Raw genomic sequence first — 19408 nt, 5'->3', positions numbered from 1 at the left:
TAATACTCACTATACAACATAGTCTATACTAGTATTAATAGTAAAAAGTTCACATCATTATATGATACATTGCTTACATTATACTTTATTAGATGTATAAATAATTTTTATTTTGGGGGTACTGAATTTGCTTTTTCTTCATGAAATGTCATTGATTGATGTTATAAAATGTATTGTGTTTGATTGCAAAATAGTTTCGAATATTATTGGTGTTCAATTTGTGAGATAAATGATTAATCTCATGGCATAACCATTTGGAAAGCCAAATGAATCATCTCAATTTGTATTATTTATAAATGTGGAACTTCATATGTGAGTAGTGATAAATGAAAGTATATACTTTTATGTATTTTACTTTAGTAAATATATTTGCTCCAGAAAAGTTACATGCAAGTTGAACTTTTATAAAAGACATAGAATTTCACATACCTATTTTCTTAATTTTTAATTTTTTTTGCATGGTGTTCTTCTGGTGAGAACCAGAAAACCTACTAGACAAATTCTAAAGAGCTGTAACACTGTTAATTTTGTTTTTAATTGAAAAATATTTTTTTCTTTTCTCTTTCTCTTTCTTCCTCCCTCCGTCTCTCCCTTCCTTCCTTCCTTCCTTGCTTCTTTCCTTCCTTCTTTTTTTTCTTGGAGAAAGGGTCTTGCTCTGTCACCCAGGCTGGAGTGCAGTGGTACAATCATAGCTCACCGCAACCTTCAAACTACTGGGTTCAAGACAGCCTCCTGCCTCAGCCTCCTCAGTAGCTAGGACTACAGGCCATGCCACCATGAAGGCTAGGTTTTTGTGGGGTTTTTTTTTTCCTGTAAAGCTGAGGTCTTGCTGTGTTACTCAGGCTAGTCTCAAATTGCTGGGCTGAAGCACTTTGGGAGGCCGAGACAGGAGGATTGCTTGAGCCCAGGGGTTTGAGGTTGCAGTGAACTATGATTGTGCCACTGTGCTCCACCACTTCAAGTCTATCAGGTAATTAATGATGTAAGAGTAATGTTTAAATACCTTAGAGCTCTCCTATTATAGCTTGTGTAATTTATATACATACATATTGGCATTCAATACATATTTATTGATTTTCAAAATAATAAAAGTAAGTTAATTTGTTTGTTAAACATGTACTGTAAACCTTGTTCCAAAAGTGGTAGTGGTAAATCTTGTTCCAAAAGTGGTAATGTCATATGTTTTAGTCTGTTTGTGGTCCTATAACAAAATACAACATACTGGGTAATTTATAAACAATAGAAATTTATTTCTCATAGTTCTGAAGGCTGGGAAGTTCAAGATCAAAGTGCCAGCATATGATGTCTGGTGAGGGCCTTCCCTCATGGTAGAAGACAGAAGGGCAAAAAGGGATGAATGCTGTCTGTTACATGGAGAAAGTGTGGAAAAGACTGAACCGACTCCCTCAACCCCTTTTATAATGGCCTTAATCACCTCTGAAGGCCCCACCTTTTAATACTATCACATACGCTAAGTTTCAACAAAAGAATTTTGGGAGACACATTTGCACAACAGCAGCATAAAAGTTCATTGGCTACATATTCTGTAGGATTATTTTATTCTCCTGAGGTCTTAGACTCTTTCTTTTCCCAATCAGTTAGGTCTTTTCCTTCTTCTTTTTTTTTTTTTGAGACAGAGTTTCACTCTGTTGCCCAGGCTAGAGTGCCATGGCATCAGCCTAGCTCACAGCAACCTCAAACTCCTTGGCTCAAGCGATCCTTCTGCCTCAGCCTCCTAAGTAGCTGGGACTACAGGCATGTGCCACCACGCCCGGCTAATTTCTCTCTCTCTCTCTCTCTAAAAATATATATGTATGTGTTTTTTTTTTTAGCTGTCCATATAATTACTTTCTGTTTTTAGTAGAGACAGGGTCTCGCTCTTGCTCAGGCTGGTCTCGAACTCCTGAGCTCAAACAATCCATCCGCCTCGGCCTCCCAGAATGCTAGGATTACAGGCGTGAGCCACTGCACCCAGCCGTTTTCCCCTCTTAAAAACACCCTAAGTCAAGCCACAGAGAACTTTTAACACCAAAGATTATGCTAACCAGGAAATGGTACATTCAGATTATTTGCCCTTTCTCTCAAGGGCTTCCTAAATAAAAAGTATATCCTAAAAAAAGGGAGATCAGAGCATCACTCTGTTGGCTTATTATATCCTTCCTAAAATATCCCTTTAGATTGCCATTAGCTGTATCTTCTGCTTGTCATCCAGCTATTACCTTGCCTTAGGAATGAGGCCAACGAAAGGCAGAGTACAGAAAGTAAGAGGGAGCAAACTGTATTGCCTTATATACCCCTGATTGTAGAGCTTTGCATATTATTTCCTAGGGGAACTGATCTTCAAGGAGTTCAAAAGTCTTGCTTGGCACCTAGAGTGCCCAACAGGTTTACTAAGTGTCACCAAAATGCATTTGAGGTAAAAAGAGTGAGGTGTAGGCACTCACTAAATCAAAGCTTTTTGAAAATCATTTCAATAAACTTACTTCTGCAGAAACTTTGACACTTTCTCAGGTCACTTACTCTATCAGTCTACTAGGACTCCCATAGCAAACTGCCACAGACTGAGTGACTTAGATGACAGAAAATTACTTTCTCACAGTTCTGGAGGCTTAACGCCTGAGATCAAGGTGTTGGTAGGGTTGGTTTCTTCTGAGGCCTCTGTCCTGGCCTTGTAGGTGGCTTTCTTGTGTCATCACATGGTCTTCCTTCTGTATCTGTCCAAATTTCCTCTTCTTATAAGGACACCAGTCATACTGGATTAGGGCCCACTCCAATGACCTCATTTTAACGTAAATGCCTCTTTAAAGACCAGCTCCAAATACATTCACATTCTTAGGTACTGGGGGTTAGGACTTCAATACAGGCATTTGGGAAAGGAAACAGTTCAGTCCCTGATACTTACCATGCAGTGAAAAATGCTGCTAGTAAATATTTAACAATCAGCTGTCCAAAATGAAAAAGGTCTGAATTGTAGCATTTGCTAATTTCTGTGGTAAAAATTCTCCTGTCATGGCCAATTTCAAGCTACCAGCATGTTCCTCTAAATGCAGACTTGGGAAGAGATAAGTAACAGCACACCATTGTATAGTTTTATACCATGGAGATACAGTAAATATAAATAAACTCAATACATAAATGCAAATAACCTCAAGAACATAGATCAGGAGTCAGCAACCTTTCCGAGGGGGGGGGGGCGGAAAACAGGTAGTAAGTATTTTTAAATTTGCTCAACTTGCATTGTAGTAAAAAAAGAGCCATAGACAATATGTAATGAATGGGTGTGACTGTGTACCAATAAAACCTGAGCTTTCAGCTGGCCTTTGCCTAGTGATATGATACGACATGGAGAGATGTAAAGTTCTACTTGCTCCTTGAACAGCTTTCAACCAACCTGCCTTGTTTCAGCCGTACACCTTGCAGGCACCCTGTGAACCTTCTCAGGCTAGATCAGTGGGGCAGCCATGGAGGTACAACACTTATATCTCCCTTCTTGGTAGAACTTACCATTCAGCTGCAATGAGTGTCAGTAAGCTAACTGCCTCCATCTGCAGCATTGTCAAGATCTACCACAGTGTTCCAGTAGAGGCAACCTATTCCCTGGTAGCCGCCAGCCAATGACTGAATGGTACGAGGGCTTAGTCATTTCTGCCCAATGTAAGAGTTCCCTAAAAGGCAATATTTTCTCCAGAGCTCCACATTGGGTTGGCTGAGATTTTGTCAGATCTGCACCACAATCTGATGCTTTTCCTTCCCAGTTATGCTTTATCTCCCTTTATCATTTTTCCAATAGATTTCTTATACTCCTAACTTAATGTCATCTTCTGCTTCCTGGAACATCCAAAGTGACACAGTTGGTATGAGGATGAGTAAGTCTGAGAAAGAAGATAGTAAGATGATGCTATGGTCTGAATGTTTGTGTCCCTCCAAAATTCGTATGTTGAAATATTAATACTAAACTCCAAGGAGGTGAGACCTTTGGGAAATGCTGAGTCCTCAGGATTGGGATTAGTGCCTTTATAAAATAAGAGACCCCAGAAAGCTAGCTTGTCCCTTAAACCACGTGAGGACACAATGAAATGACATCATCTATTAGGAAGTGGGCCCTCACCAAACACTGAAATTTGCCAGTGCCTCAATCTTGGACTTCCCAGCCTCCAGAACTATGAGAAATAAATTTCTGTTGTTCATAAACTACCCAGTATTTTTCTTATAACATCCCTGCAAAAAAGGGAAAAATAATCTTCCCTCTTCCACTTTCACACTACATATGGAACACTTCTGTGACCAGATGTATGGGGATTTTTCCCTACTCCAAGCAATTCTCCATCAGACAACAACTGAGTATTCTACAATTCAATTCTGACCTGGAGACAGTGTCAGATCCCACAGGTTAAGGGCTCAGTCCAACAAAACTGTTCCCACATCAAATGTCAGTTGCAAGTAGTAGGTTGTTACCTATCCTTCTGATTGACCTGCTGCAAACTGGGGTTCCCACACCCCCCTCCTAGGGTTCAACTATTTTGCTAGGGTGGCTTACAGAATTCTTTTTGTTTGTTGGTTTATTATACAGGATATTATATAAAGAATACAGATGAACAGCCAGATGAAGAGACAGATGGGGTCAGGTGTGAGGAAGAAGGGGGCACAGAGCTTCCATGCTCTTTCAGCACTTCCACATGGTCAGCAACCCAGAAGCTCTTTCAAATCTTGTTGTCCAAGAGTTTTGTTTTTGTCTTTGTTTTTGAGACAGGGTCTTACTCTGTTGCCCAGGCTTGAGTGATCATAGCTCATTATAACCTTTAATTCCTGGGCTTAGTGATACTCCTGCCTCAGAGGGGGTTAGATCAGAACTGTTCCACTGTCAATAAAGACCTCATCATATGTGGTATTTGGGGCATCTATAGTCCCTGGAAGAATGTGGTGGCCCAATTACTAAAACTTCACAGTAGTGACTTGAGACAATGTTCTGATGCTCAGAAGAATGCCCTGGCTGGGGAAAAAATTCGGGCAGTTCAAAAGTGTGTGTGTGCAATATATAAAAGGACAATGGAATTGGCTATTATAAAATTGCATTCAGGCCTACAAAAGATCAAAGAAAACCTGAGAGCTCTAACCAAACAAGTGAAAACGTATTGTGGGGCCACACAGCTTCTTTAGTAGCTTACAAATAGACCCTTATCTCCTGTTCTGGGAAAACAGAAAAAGCTTAAACACCAAACTCAGGACTTAATAGTCAAGAAAATTAAAAGTCAACTAAAGCCAACATTAAGTCCCTTGGTGGAAAACTTGGGATCCTAACAGAGGTGGATGCCCCCAAAGATTTTGGCTCCCAAGACTTCTCTGAACACTCAGGGCTAGTAGTCCCTCAGAGCAGAAAGACATCATGGAGAGCTTTCCTTAAGGCAACAGAAGGCCCTCTCAGAAACCTATCCCATCTCCTCTCATGGCTGCTAAACCAATAAGTAGAATTAAGTCACAGCATAACCCAGATGGGAAAGTGCTACGCCTAATCTATACTGCCAAGAAGCTGCAGGAATTAGCCAGGATATATTGCTAGGAAACAGAGGAGTATGTAACTGGATTTTAAAGGTGCTTGATCAAGAAGGCCAAAACATAAGACCAGAAAAGGGTGAACTTATTTACTTGGAGGCATTTTCAGTATATGAGATTTAACATCCTAGCAGGATCCCAAGGGATAATGTAAACTCCCTGTTAGTATGGTTTCTAGGAGCAATAGCCCATGCTGAGAGAAACTGAAATGTCCAAACTGCCAATGGCAGATAGTGGAGAATGGGATTAGAAGGTTTAGGGAAGGGAATAGGCTGGAGTGTATATATTACGTGAGGCCAGAAGCCCACACAGAGGATTATGTCCCATGGAAGGGCCAGGAGAACACACTATTCGCCAAGGCCCTCAGGAATGCACTGGTAAAAGAGGCACCAGCTTCACTAAGAAGTTGAGTGATAATTCACCTCTGATGGTGAGAACTAGCAGTAGAAGATATTAACCCAGAGCTTGGCTTATTGATATCAATGGCAATGATGGGGCCCAGAAGCACATTAAATGCCAGGAGGCAGGGTTTATTGCCAGAAGTCAGGGAGAGTCACAATTATAACAATGACTGGCAAATTCAGAGTGATATCCAAGGGGGCTCAAACTAAAATGAGTGGTGGTGATGGTTAATAGAACTTAGTGTTCCTAGGGATAAAATACATTGGCAGGCAACAAGGGTACTGCCTAATACATATAATCGAAGAAAGCAAGAGTGGATGAAGAGACTGAGAGTGATTACTGCAATAAAAAGCATGATGGTCTCTCACTCAGTTGCCAGATCTGAGCCAATTTTCAGATCCAGAACCTGTTGACTATACAGGTGGTCAGGTCCCTGGAGGGAAGGATCCCACGACACTATGGCAAGTATATATTGTAATAATTATTCTAGGCATACCCTAAAGGGACCTAGACCATTTTCTCAGGTGACTGCACATGGGAAAAGAGGAATTTTAGACACTTCAGGGAAAATTAGACACAGGGTCTCAGTTGACGTTGATACTTTGCAGACCCAAAGTATCATTTTGGCTTCCTCGTTAGGGTAGGAGCATATGGGAGACAGGTAATAATTTTAGTCCTGGCCAAATCCTGGCTCATAACGGATACTCTGGGTCCATGGAAACAGCTGGTAGTCATTTCCCTAGTCCCTGAATGTTATATTTGGAACTGACATGCTCGACAGTTGGAATAATTCCCACACTGGATTTTAGTTCCTGAAGTGAGATATTATATTAGGTAAGGCTAAGTATAAGTCTTGGATACTGATCCCTAGCCCACTTCAAACAAAAGAGTAAACCAAAAGCAGTATCTCACATTTTGGGTGGGGATGGAGGAGATCAGTGCCACTCTTAAGGACCTGGAGGATGCCTGGATAAAGGTCCCTATCATATCTCCATTTAATTCACCTGTCTGCCCCCTACAAAAACTGGATAAATCCTGGAGGGTAACCGTAGACTACTGCAAGTCTAACCAGGTAGCAACCCTGATTTCAGCTGACAGTCAACTTATATGTTTACTGGAGCACATTATTATGGACACAGGTACACAGTCTGTGGTAAAGCAAACTGAACCTTCTTGATATTTATGCTACCTACCCCTTTATTTATTTATTTTTACAGTTGTTTCATGCACATCTTATTTACTGAATATTTTTACAATTTGCTGCTATGGACTAAATATGTCCTCCCAAAATTCCTGTGGTGAAACCCTACCCCCCAGTGTAATTGTATTAGAAGGTGAGGCCTTTGGGAGGTAATTAGGATTAGGTGTGGTTATGAGGGCAGAGCCCTCATGGGATTAGTACCCTTCTAAGAATCCAAGAGACCTTGCTTCTTTCTGCTGTCTGCCAGGTGAGAATACAGTAAGAAATCAGCAGTCCCTTACCAGAACCCGACCATGTTGGTATCCTGAACTCAAATTTCTAGCCTCCATACTCATACTGTGAGAAATACATTTCTGGCTTAGACTTGCCCCTACACAAATTTATTAGAGTGGCAAGGGGAGTGAGATTACATTAATCAATTTGGGTTAATCAGGCTGAACTCTAAAGCTGGACCATGTGGCCACTATCCTACAAGACAAGACAGAATGGATGTTGGATCAACAATGCCAACTTCCACTATGGGCATTTAGCACTCACACATTACTTCCAGCCCTACCACTCCAATAGAATCACTGCATATCACCGTATCTATTAAAATCAGTAAGTGTTTACTTCATTATGACAATAGATGGTAAAAGAGTACTATGATTTTATTTCTTTTCTGTGTAATATTTATGCTTCATAGTAATTTTTAATTGCTTTTTAAAAATCCTGAAAAATTGACTTTTAACACATCCTTGACTTTTCCAAATGTCTCATCGATCAGTTTATCAGGGAGCTTAGCTATTATCAAGGGAGAAGACAACAGACAAGTAACATAAGTAAAATAAGGTAATTGTAAATCATGATCATTACTATGAAGGAACTACACAGGGCAACTAGAAAAAATAACAGAGGAAGCCCTCTTTAGATAATGTTGTGGAGAAGACCTCTCTAAGGAAGTGACATCTGGCCTGAGACCTAACATATGACAAGTAGCCCCACATAGGAAGAGCTGAGAGCAGCATTCCAGGCACAGAACCAACCAGAGCAAAAACCTACAAGTGAAAACGAATTTGGCAGGCTTCAGGACAGAAAAGAAGCCAATTGGCAGGGATATAATGATTAGGGGGCAAAATGATGGGGGATAGGACTTTGGAAAGTTAGACTGAAGTGAGATCATGCAAGCTCTTTTAAGACTGAATGGAAAGCAGGATGGATTTTTTTGAAAGGGTGTTAAGCAGTGAAGCAATATGATTGATTTTGTTTTTAAAGACTGCTCCCCCCAACCCCCGCCTCTGGTTTCTATGTTGAGAGTGGGTTGGGGAGAGGGCCCAGAGCAGAAATGGAAGTATGAAAAACAGGCAGAAATCCTGTTGCCATTCTCTTCCTCATAGCAGTTCTATTGGACTGTACATTTTGTCCTACAGTTGTTTTTTTTTTTTTTTAAAGAAGTTAGAACAGTTTTCAACATGTCTAATTAGCTTATTTTATTCATGTATTGTCATTTAAAATTAGATATTGATTTAACTATGAAGACCTATAGGATATCAAACTTGGAAAAGTAATTGCACTTATTTTCCCTTCTCATCAAATATGTCTATTTGTCTTGGCTAATTATTTGTGGTGAATTATGTAGGATTATTTACCATCTCCTCTGGAAGTTTTGTTAGTGATATATAGGAAACAATAATTTCACAAAATTTTTACTTACTTTTCTCTAATTAAACTGATATCTGCTAGTCATTGGAAAAAAACAGAAACACGTGGTCTAGAATAATGATATTAAGAAACCATAAAACCAAATTGAGTAAAATAAAAAAAAGAGCATAAGTGTTTCAAGAGTAGCTAAAAAATAAATAAATAAATAAAGCACACATGCCTCATCATAACTGTTATACCAAGTCTCCAACTACTTCAAATTTCAGGTGGTTGAAAAATAAAGATCTATGGAGAACTTAAAATACAAAAAGAAATAGCGAAAAAGATTCTAGCCAAATGAGTATTCTTACTTCCTCAAATTAGTGTTAATACAAAAATTAGTAAAAATAAATCAAAATCAAAATTAAAAAATAACAGTATGTGAGTGCTCACTCAACCTATTACCAACTCAACTTTTCACTTATACTTCAGCCGTATCTTCCTCCTTCAGCAATTTATGTATGACAAACCTTTTCCTAACTTAGGGTCCTCTCACTTGCTCGCCTTCCTGCACTTTCCATAGTTCTTTCTACAATGGCTACATCTCATCCTTCCAGATCCAGTTCAAAGAAGCCTTCTCTGACCACCCTACTGCTGTTCCCATTTAAATATATCTCTCTTTACTCTTTCTGATAGCACTCTGTCTTTCCTTTACGGAATCCAACCCAACTTGTAATCTTGTTATTTCCTTATTCATCTCTCTCCTTCAAACCAGAATGTCAACTCCAAGAGAGAAAACCCTTGTTCATCCTAACATTGTTTTCCTTGTTATCCGACCTAGCTTGAGGATAGAGAGCATTCAAGACATACTTGAATTAATACTGTATTCTGTGAACTCATTATTAATTTAACTAGCTCAAGTAGAGCATATACTGTATCCAGTAGGAGTGGGATAGTATGTAAATAGGCCCTTGAAATCTTATAGGGCATGAGTTAATTGATCCACTTCCTAGTCAGTTATTAGAAAATCTGGCTACACCCAATTTGGGTTTCCTTTTATAGAGTCATTTGGGGCCACTCCTGAGTAGGGGCACTGAGGGTATTCACTTCTGGCTGGTGCAAAGTCCTTTGTATTGCAGAATGGGAGGTGCATGAGGGGTTGAGATAATCTGTGGTCTGGGTCTACCGCAGACTTTGGGGTTTTACGGCAAGCAACTGCTCTACTGTGGAGGATAGCCTGCCGATTTTCTTTTAGGGAGATTCCTTTTGTACTTAGTTAATGCTAAAGACTTTAGTGGGTCAGGTTTCTCCTTAAGTTGTCAATTCTTCTGGACCTCTGTTTCTTAGCAACAGCTGGGACTCTATCCACTCACATTGTTCTCTGTTATAGCCTCAAAGCAAACAAGAGAATAAGCAGGCATGGCAGCTTGCCCTTTAGTAATATCCCTATACACATAGTGCATTCCAATCCTAGTGGCTGTTGATAGACAGTGTGAAGTATCATCGTATTTCTGTAAGGCATGAAATGGGATAGGCAGTGTAAAATGTTTGAGGGGGCTGAAGAATTAGAGATGCTTAATATCATTTGCTCCCCCTTGAGAGTATCATTCTTAATGCTAAGATTTCACTTTCTGGTATTCAGTGTAAAAACTTTAGCATTAGAAACAACGTAGGAAAAAATTATGTTGCAATTAAATATGTCCATTGAATAACTTCTGGATCTGGTCTTACATTCTAAGACCATAGGCTACAGGCAGAAATGGCTATAATTGTCAACAAATTTGTTAACAAATTTGCTTCAATCTACTTTCATCTGGGAATCTTGCTTAGAATTCCTCTCTTTGCCAATGTACTTTTCAAAACTCCATATATAGTAACCAATACACTTGACATTTTTTTAATATTTAATTTTTTTTTAATTTTTTTTATTTCAGCATATTACGGGGGTACAAATGTTTAGGTTACATATATTGCCTTTGCCCCACCCAAGTCAGAGCTTCAAGCATATTCATCCTCCAGATGGTGCACACGGCACCCATTAGGTGTGAATATATCCATCCCCTCCTCCCCACACCCACCTGCCCGATACCCGATGAATGTTACTCTACTCTATGTGCACATATGTGTTGATCAGTTAATACCAATTGATGGTGAGTACATGTGGTGCTTGTTTTTCCATTCTTGTGATACTTCACTTAGTAGAATGGGTTCCAGCTTTATCCAGGATAATACAAGAGCTGCTAGATCACCATTGTTTTTTGTGGCTGAGTAGAACTCGATGGTATACATACACCACATTTTATTATACTAGACATTTTTTATATTTGGCTACCAAGTTCTATAATGCACTATTCAGTAACTATATAGACTGAGTTCTAAAACATTATTGGAGAAAGCCTGGGTCCAAGATACATTATTGCACAATACAAACCAAGTTCCCGTCATACAGTGGGAAGTCCATAGTACCCCCTATTTCACCTTGATTTAGCCAGTTTTAGTTTCTCTGAGGTTTGTTATTTGCAATCCCACTCATAGTTAAACTGATACAGAGCTCTTTTAGTTGTAATGGGCCAAAATCTACCTGAGCTAGTTTAGTACACAAAATTTTATTATAAGGATAAATTATGATAAGTAATTCATAAATAGGGAGCAGACTCAGACTCAATCTTCTTAAGGGAATGAGATCAGCAACCAGACAGCTATTATATCTGTGTCTGATATGTCAGCAACACTTCATGCAAAAGACTTTGGAGTCAAATTGCCTGGGTTTTATTCAGCTTCAGCACTTACTTCAAGCAAGCTTCTTAGTTTCCTTACCTGTACAGTAGGGATAATAGTACAGGTTGAGTGACTCCAATCCAAAAATTTAAAGTCTGAAATGCTCCAAAATCTGACACTTTTTGAGCACTGATATGAAATCACAACTGGAAAATTCCACATCTGATTTCATTGTGATGGGTCATGTGTTTCATGCACACAGTTATTAAAAAATATAAAGTAAAATTACCTTCAGGCTATGTGTATGAGGTATATATGAAACATAAATAAGTTTCTTATTTAGACTTGGCTACCATCCCAAGATATTTCCTTATGTATATGCAAATATTTCAAAATCTAAAAGGAGTCCAAAATCTGAAACACTTCTGGCCCTAAGCAATTTAGATAAGGAATACTCAACCTGTACCAACTTCATAGAGTTACAGCACTTGGAACACTGAGTAACACAGTAAGTAACCTGAGATTATTCTTGTTCTGCATCACAGCTCTCAGAGTCTCTACATGCTGCTTGCTACCAAACAAGGTAGTCCTGGCCTAAATTAATATTTTCTCAGTTCAAGTGATCAGCTCTCTGACAAGCTTCTCTCAATCCTAATTTTAAATTCTCAGGACAATCTGATTAATCCAGATAGGGTTTAGTTGTTCACCTAGCTAAAGCCAGAGGTGTTAAGTCTTCTAATACATAGCTGCTGAAACCCACTCCTGAATGTGTGTGGACATTTCTCAGTGGTGGCGGATCATAAATCAAGGATAAAATCCAAAAAAGTAGTTTTCTCTACTTCTCTCAATTTGTTTATCTTTTGTTCTTCCATAGTCACAAAAGTCCCCAAGTAGTGACTTATTCAATGTTATATAGCTAATGATAGATGAAACTGTGGTTCAAAACTACATCTGATTCCAAATACACTATTCTTTTTCAATAAACAATACATGAGAGTTATTTATGTTTATCACAAATATATTAGGTAGATAATCCTAATGTTATTTAACCAAGCACTTGTGATACAAGACTTAAAGTACTTGAAAACTGGCTTTGCTATTTTTATTTTTAATTTTTAAAAATTGAAGTATAATATTAATATATACACAGTAAAGTTCATAAAATTTAAATGTCCAGCTTGATGAACTTTTTCATACAGATTTACCAAAGTAACAATCAACCAGATATATAGGACATTTCCATCACTTCAGAAGGCTCACTGAGCTCCTTCCAAGTCAATACCAACCCCAGAGAGGTCATTACTACCCTAAATTCTATCATCGTAAATTAGTTTTGCTTATTCTTGAATTTCATAAAAGTGGAATTATACAATATGAATTCTTCTGTGTCTATTTCACTCAACACAATGCCTGTGAGATTCATCCATGTTATTGTGTGTTGCATTTTGTTTTATTATTTGGTGGTATTCCATTGTATGAATATACTACTCTTTGTTCCAATTTGGGGGTACAAAGAATCGAACTGCTATGAACATTCTTGTGTAAAACTTCTAGTAGGCATATGCATTCATTTCTCTTGGGTATACACTCAGGAGTGAAATTCTTGAATTATAGGGTAGGCGTAAGTTCAACTATTATGGATACTGCCCATCAATTTTCCAAAGTGGTTGGAACCAGTTTACATTCCCATCAGCAGTAAGAGTTTCAGTTGCACTATAAATTTTTTTAACAAGGTAAATAACATTGTAATCAGTTTATTATGCTAGTCACATTTCTTAGTCCTACAAAATGTATTTTATTTCATGCTCTTATTACTGGTTATAAGGAAGGGTAAATTTAGGCTAAATTGTGTGATAGAGTAGATCCTCATTTTATCAGCACCTTTATCAAACCCCAACCCTGTTAAGATTTCACTGAAAAATGCTACCCTAGCTTGCTATCCCTCATAATAGCTATTCTCAACAGGAGCACTGTTGTCATTTTGAGCAAGATAATGCCTAAGAGGAAGAGGGGGCTATCCAGTGTATTATAAGATTTTTAGCAGTATCCCTGGCCTCTAACTATTAATACTTACTATATATCAGTAGCACCAACTCCTCAAAACCCACCCATTGTGACAACCACAAATGTTTCCAGATTTTGCCAAATGATCCCTGTGGGGCAAAATATACTCCCACGCCCACCAATGGTCATTAAGAACCACTGTTTTATAAGTAAATGTCCTAGCCTTTCCACACCTCATCTAAACAAAATGTAGTTAGTCAATACTGTGTTAATAGGATTATGTCAATGGTTTTCTCCACACCAATGGCACATTAGAATCACCTTTGGGAGCTTTTAAAGAATGCATATGCCAAGGCCCCAGCTCAGAACAATGGAACAGAATCTTCTGAAGTAGGGCTTGAACATTTTTACTGTGAAGCTCCTCAAGTAATTCTAAATTTTGGCATGGTTGAGAGCTATGTACCTTCTAAACATATTACTCTTCCCAGGAATATATGCTTTAAAACAGATTTTCACCAGTGACTTTTCAAGCATTAGCAGAGGATGAGGCATACATTTGTGGAAGAGGAGGCTCTCAGAAACTCTCAAATCACATTAAGTGACCACCCATTGCCAATAACTATAAACGGTGGTATCTATTGTTCAGTTCCTGTTTGGGGCGGGGGCAGAAGAGACGAGATATTTTTCCCAAATCAGAATTTTAAAATATTCATGTATTTTCTTTGTTGAATATGTGCTAATCCTTCCAGCTAATTCTTATACCTGTTCTCTCATATAGTCAACAGCTCTCTTAAAAGAATATTTCCCATTGTCTTTGAAACACCTTAAGTCTTTCACCTAAGCAAACAAATAAAAACCCACAATACCCCCCCAAAACAAACAAATGACATTCCCTGCCAAGTCAAAGTCAAATCCTCTGAAAGACAAATTTAGACTTACCGATTCCACTTCTTCATCACTTACTACATTCTACTTCAATATGGCATCTGGCCCTATTCCTACAACAAAATAGTTCTTGTTAAGGTAACTGATGACCATCACGGCACTGAATAAAATGGATATTTTTCAGGCCTTATTTCATGTGATTCCTTAACAGCACTGGCTACTATTCACCACTCCTTCCTTGTATTGGTCACCCTAGCTCTGTGGGAGTATAAGAAACATGGTACTGCTGGAACAGTCACTGAGCATAATGAGGCTACATAGAGACTAGGCCATTCAGGGCTGAAAGTCTAAAGTATATTCTTCAAGACAGTGGGAAACCACTGAGGGATTTTAAACCAGGTGGTACCTTAATGGGATTGGCAAATCGAAAAATTTATTGTAGCTGTAAGTCTCAAAAAAGGATTAGAGATGGGCCAACTGTAAATCCAAAAAAAGTTTTAGAGATGAGTCCAAGTAGATAGAACATTCCTAGCTGAGTTAGGAAGCTTTGGAAGATAAATGAAATAGCATGATGTACTAAGGTAGTATAATGGAAGTGTAGAGAAGTAGATTTGTGGGGGAGAAAGTAGACAAGGCTTCATGGCATGGGATTCAGGCTTAGGAGGAGGAGGGGAAGTTGAACATTTGTAGCTGAATGGTAGTGACATCCACCTGAATAGTAATGTATTTGGAGACATAGGTGGAGAGATCATATATATATTTGGTTTAGAACTTACTGAATTTCTGATGCCTTTGAGTCATCCAGGAGGCTTTTGGAAAGAAGTATAGAGCTAAGAAGTGAGATCTAGACTGAAAATTATTTATTTTACTTTATTTTATTTATTTATTTTTAGAGACAGAGTCTTGCTATGTTGCACAGGCTGGTCTTGAACTCTTGGACTCAAGGGATCCTCCTGCCTCAGCCTGAGTAACTGGGATTACAGGCTTGAACCACCATATCCATCCTAGACTGAAAATTAAAGCTGTTAAGTGTACAGGGAAAAATTAGTGTTGAGTACACATGAAATAGACTTGGAAGACAGCCTAACAGTGTGCAGTGAAGAACTTTAATTCATTTTGATTAGGTAGAGGAAGATGAGCTGGATAAGGTGTTGCAGACGCCATATGGGTGTTGTGCTATTGAAGACAATATACTTCAAGACAGTACTATCAAGCCTTGTCTACTTTCTCCCCCACAAATCTACTTCTCTACACTTCCATTATACTACCTTAGTACATCATGCCATTTCATTTATCTTCCAAAGCTTCCTAACTCAGCTAGGAATATTCTATCTACTTTGACTCATCTCTAAAACTTTTTTTGGATTTACAGTTGGCCCATCTCTAATCCGTTTTTGGGACTTACAGCTACAGTAAATTTTCAATTTGCCAATCCCATTAAGGTACCACCTGGTTTAAAATCCCTCAGTGGTTTCCCACTGTCTTGAATATACTTTAGACTTTCAGCCCTGAATGGCCTAGCCTCTATGTAGCCTCATTTTGCTCAGTGACTGTTTGTTCCAGCAGTACCATGTTTCTTATACTCCCATAGAGCTAGGGTGACCATGGACCTTACCATCCAAATCAGACACTCCTGAAAGTAAATAAGGCCTATTTTTGGTAAACTGGGAAGTGTGTTGACATGATCTCTCTGGCCCATGTCGTTTCTTTTATCTGGAAAGAATCTCTCCCTCTTTTGCCTATTTACCTCATACTAATTTTTCAGTTGTAGATAATGTCACTTTCTTAGGGGAGACTTTCCTCACTAGGGTTCTCTATTTTGGATTCTCACAGCATTATATGTCTCTTAATACTATTAATATTTTTCTCAGTTGTGATTTTACAGTGTGATTGTTTCCTGCACTAGACTTTAACTCTGAAAGTGTCTGTTTTTGCTCTATTATAATCCCCCTACCCTCCAGCAGAATGTCTGGTATGCAATAAATTCTTACATTTTTATTGAACAAATGTCAATATAATGCACTGGGGACAGAGGGAGTCTCTTTGCTCAAGGATCTCAGAATGTAGTATGGCAACAAATGCTGTATTACAAACCACTGACACGCCGTACTTACAGAATGCTCAATTCCATGTTCTAAAAGGGAGGTCAGAGAACTTCCTGACAAGTGTCACAGGGTGTCAGTACAATTGTCTCAGGGAATTCAACATTTCTTGACCATTTACTTAAACAAACCTGTAAGACATTGATCCATAATATAGATGGGCTATATCCATTTACAATGAGAGGTATCTTTCCAATGACCTGAAGAAATGTGTCTAGAGTGTCAAGTGTCTACTAGGAATGATGAGAGGCAGTGCTGAGATCAGCCTGTGAAAAAGCTAATTAAAATATTAGGAATATTTGATATCCACACTCATTTATATTTATGCATACAAATGTATGTGATACATTAATATAAGCAGGTGAGTGACTTCATAAATTTCAAGTTTGAAGAAAACCAAAAGAGTAAGCTGAAGGGAAAGATGTAGAGATAACAGAAGCCTAAACTAAACACAGTAGTAGGATTTAAAAAGAAAGAACAAATACAAAATTTCTGAGGTAAAATGGATGGTACAGTCATCCCTCAGTATTTGTAGAGAACTGGTTCCAGGAACCCTACTTACCAAAATCTGGGGATTAATTTTTTTGGATGAAGGATTAGATTTTAATTCCATAATTATGTTCTTGTTGCCTAAAGGATTTTCATATGAGAAGCCACTAAAACAATCAGGACAATATTAAAATATCCTAGAAACTCAACCTATGATATCATCTCCCAAGTCCTTGCCAAACTAGAGGAGATAGTCCCTTACAGGTAGCTCTTCACATTCTCGGGTTGAGGGACTATTGTATTTGGACAGCAGTGAATAAAGGACTGAGGGCGAGAGGAAGGAGTGATGTAGCATCAATGTACCTATTTGGCATTTTGAGGTTAGCTTCTTAACTGTTTTTCTTTGCGTGCACACAATTTTTTAAGTAGAGGAAGTGGAATCTTTGTGGAATCAATGCTATTAGATTTTATACATAATTTCCTCTAAGTATGACCTCTAAGAACTTTCCATTTGAAATTTAACTTATTGTGATTCAAGAATTTAACAGTCAAAATCCCCAGACACAGTGGCCATAAACAAGGTGGATGAGCTACAATGTGGATCAGCTGTTTGGATATCAGAACACTCTGGGAAATTTTTCCAAACACTACCTAGAACCTAGAAACTCTGCATATCAAGCACGTGTAGTTACAAAAGAACTTCCTACAACTGACTTCTGTCCCCTGCCCCTGCCCAGCACTGGGAACCGCAGATTCTTTAATTTTTTATGATTAGAAAAATATAAAATGTATAGTAAATCTTTACTACAAGACATCTTAGGATTTCATGGGTTCTATTCAGAGAACTTTCTAAATTTAAGAAGCATATTTGGAAAGATTTTCCTCTGGTTTGGCAAGGATTTGGGGGATGATGTCACAGGTTGAGATCCTAGGATATTTTAATATACTGTCCTGATTGTTTTAGTGGCTTCTCATGCGGAAATCCTCTAGGCAAAAGGAATTTTTCTTTCTTCCTTTTTTTTTGAGACAGAGACTAGCTCTGTCACCCTAGCTAAAGTGCAGTGGCATCATCATACCTCACTGCAACCTCAAACTCCTGGGCCCAATTGATCCTCCTGCCTCAGCCTCCTGGGTACCTGGGACTACAGGCGAGAGTCACCAGGCCCAGCTAAGTTTTCTTCTTTTTTTCTTTTGTAGAGATCGGGGTCTCACTCTTGCTCTGGCTGGTATCAAACTCCTGACCTCAAGCTATCCTCCCACCTCGGCCTCCCAGAGTGCTAGGATTACAGGCACACCAACAAGAATGTAATTAAGGAATTAAAATCTTATCCTGGCATCCAAAAGACTAACAGAAGACCAAGAGTTATTATCTTCTTTTTGTTATATACTTCACAATTCTGGATAAGTGGTTCTCAGTTTATTCCCACCTATGGGTATCAGTTGCTAACTACTCCTACTAGAGAGTATCAGAATTAAGGACCTACAAAGTGCTATATTAGATTCTGTAAAAGTAATATTCTTTCCAAGGAATATGAAATTTTCCAAATGGGAAATTAAATACTAATAAAAACCTCCTGGTTGATGTTAATTATCTGGGATTTTCACTAGTCATGTGTTGTGATTATCAACCATTTGGCTATTGTTTTAGTACCAGTAAGTAGAGACAAGGAGAGTTTATTCATGTTGGGATTATCAACCATTTGGCTATTGTTTTAGTACCAGTAAGTAGAGACAAGGAGAGTTTATTCAAACAAAGTAAAACTGCAAATTTAATTATGCACATAACAAGTTATTAAAAAAAATCCCCAAACTTTGATTATTTATCAACTTTTAAGAAACTGAATTGGCAAGATTGTTGCAGTTTTCCACTTAACTAGGTAATTCTGTAAAGCCATAAAGATTTTACTCAAAATATAAATCTTCAAGTTTCAATATTTTACTACAAATTTAACAAAATTATTTTTCTGCAGAAAAAGTTGCTAGGGTTTTTATGTAGAATAGCACATTTGATGGCACAATTAGTTAAAAAAGGTTTGACATGTGCTTTCAGAAAGCATGTAAAATAGACTGTCTTTAGAGTAATTCTTTTTGTAAGACAATGACAAAACGGTAGTGTTGTAATTGAGAACTTTATTATCTGAGTTACACGTTTGATTACAAAATTCTTTATCTGCTAATGGTTAGTTTCTCTGGAGCTTTTACTACAGTAATCTAAGAAAATAAAAAATAAACAAAAAAAATTTCCCAGAAAATTTCCCACACGAGAAAATAATTATTTGGGGAATGTATGTTACTGTAATCAAGCTCACTTGACTTGGAAGGTTGGCCTTTATACTAAATCAAATTACTAAAGAATGGGATTAGATGCTTTAAAAATTATCATTAACCTCGAGTGATTCAAGACCGATCTGCAGACTGGAAAAATAAATGAAGTGCA

General features: G+C 38.1%; 1 non-coding gene across 1 annotated transcript; it reads right to left on the bottom strand.

Moving 5' to 3' along the window:
* Positions 1-459: 459 nt before the first annotated feature.
* LOC138398520 (U7 small nuclear RNA) lies at positions 460-521 on the bottom strand. Its single transcript, XR_011236001.1, has one exon. It is a non-coding gene; the product is annotated as a U7 small nuclear RNA (small nuclear RNA).
* Between the last annotated feature and the right edge of the window lie 18887 nt (positions 522-19408).

This window comes from Eulemur rufifrons, chromosome 17, assembly GCF_041146395.1.
Source record: "Eulemur rufifrons isolate Redbay chromosome 17, OSU_ERuf_1, whole genome shotgun sequence".
NCBI classification, from domain to species: Eukaryota; Metazoa; Chordata; class Mammalia; order Primates; family Lemuridae; genus Eulemur; species Eulemur rufifrons.
Note: the sequence above shows the minus strand (reverse complement) of the source record. Positions and strands in the feature narration are given on the sequence as shown.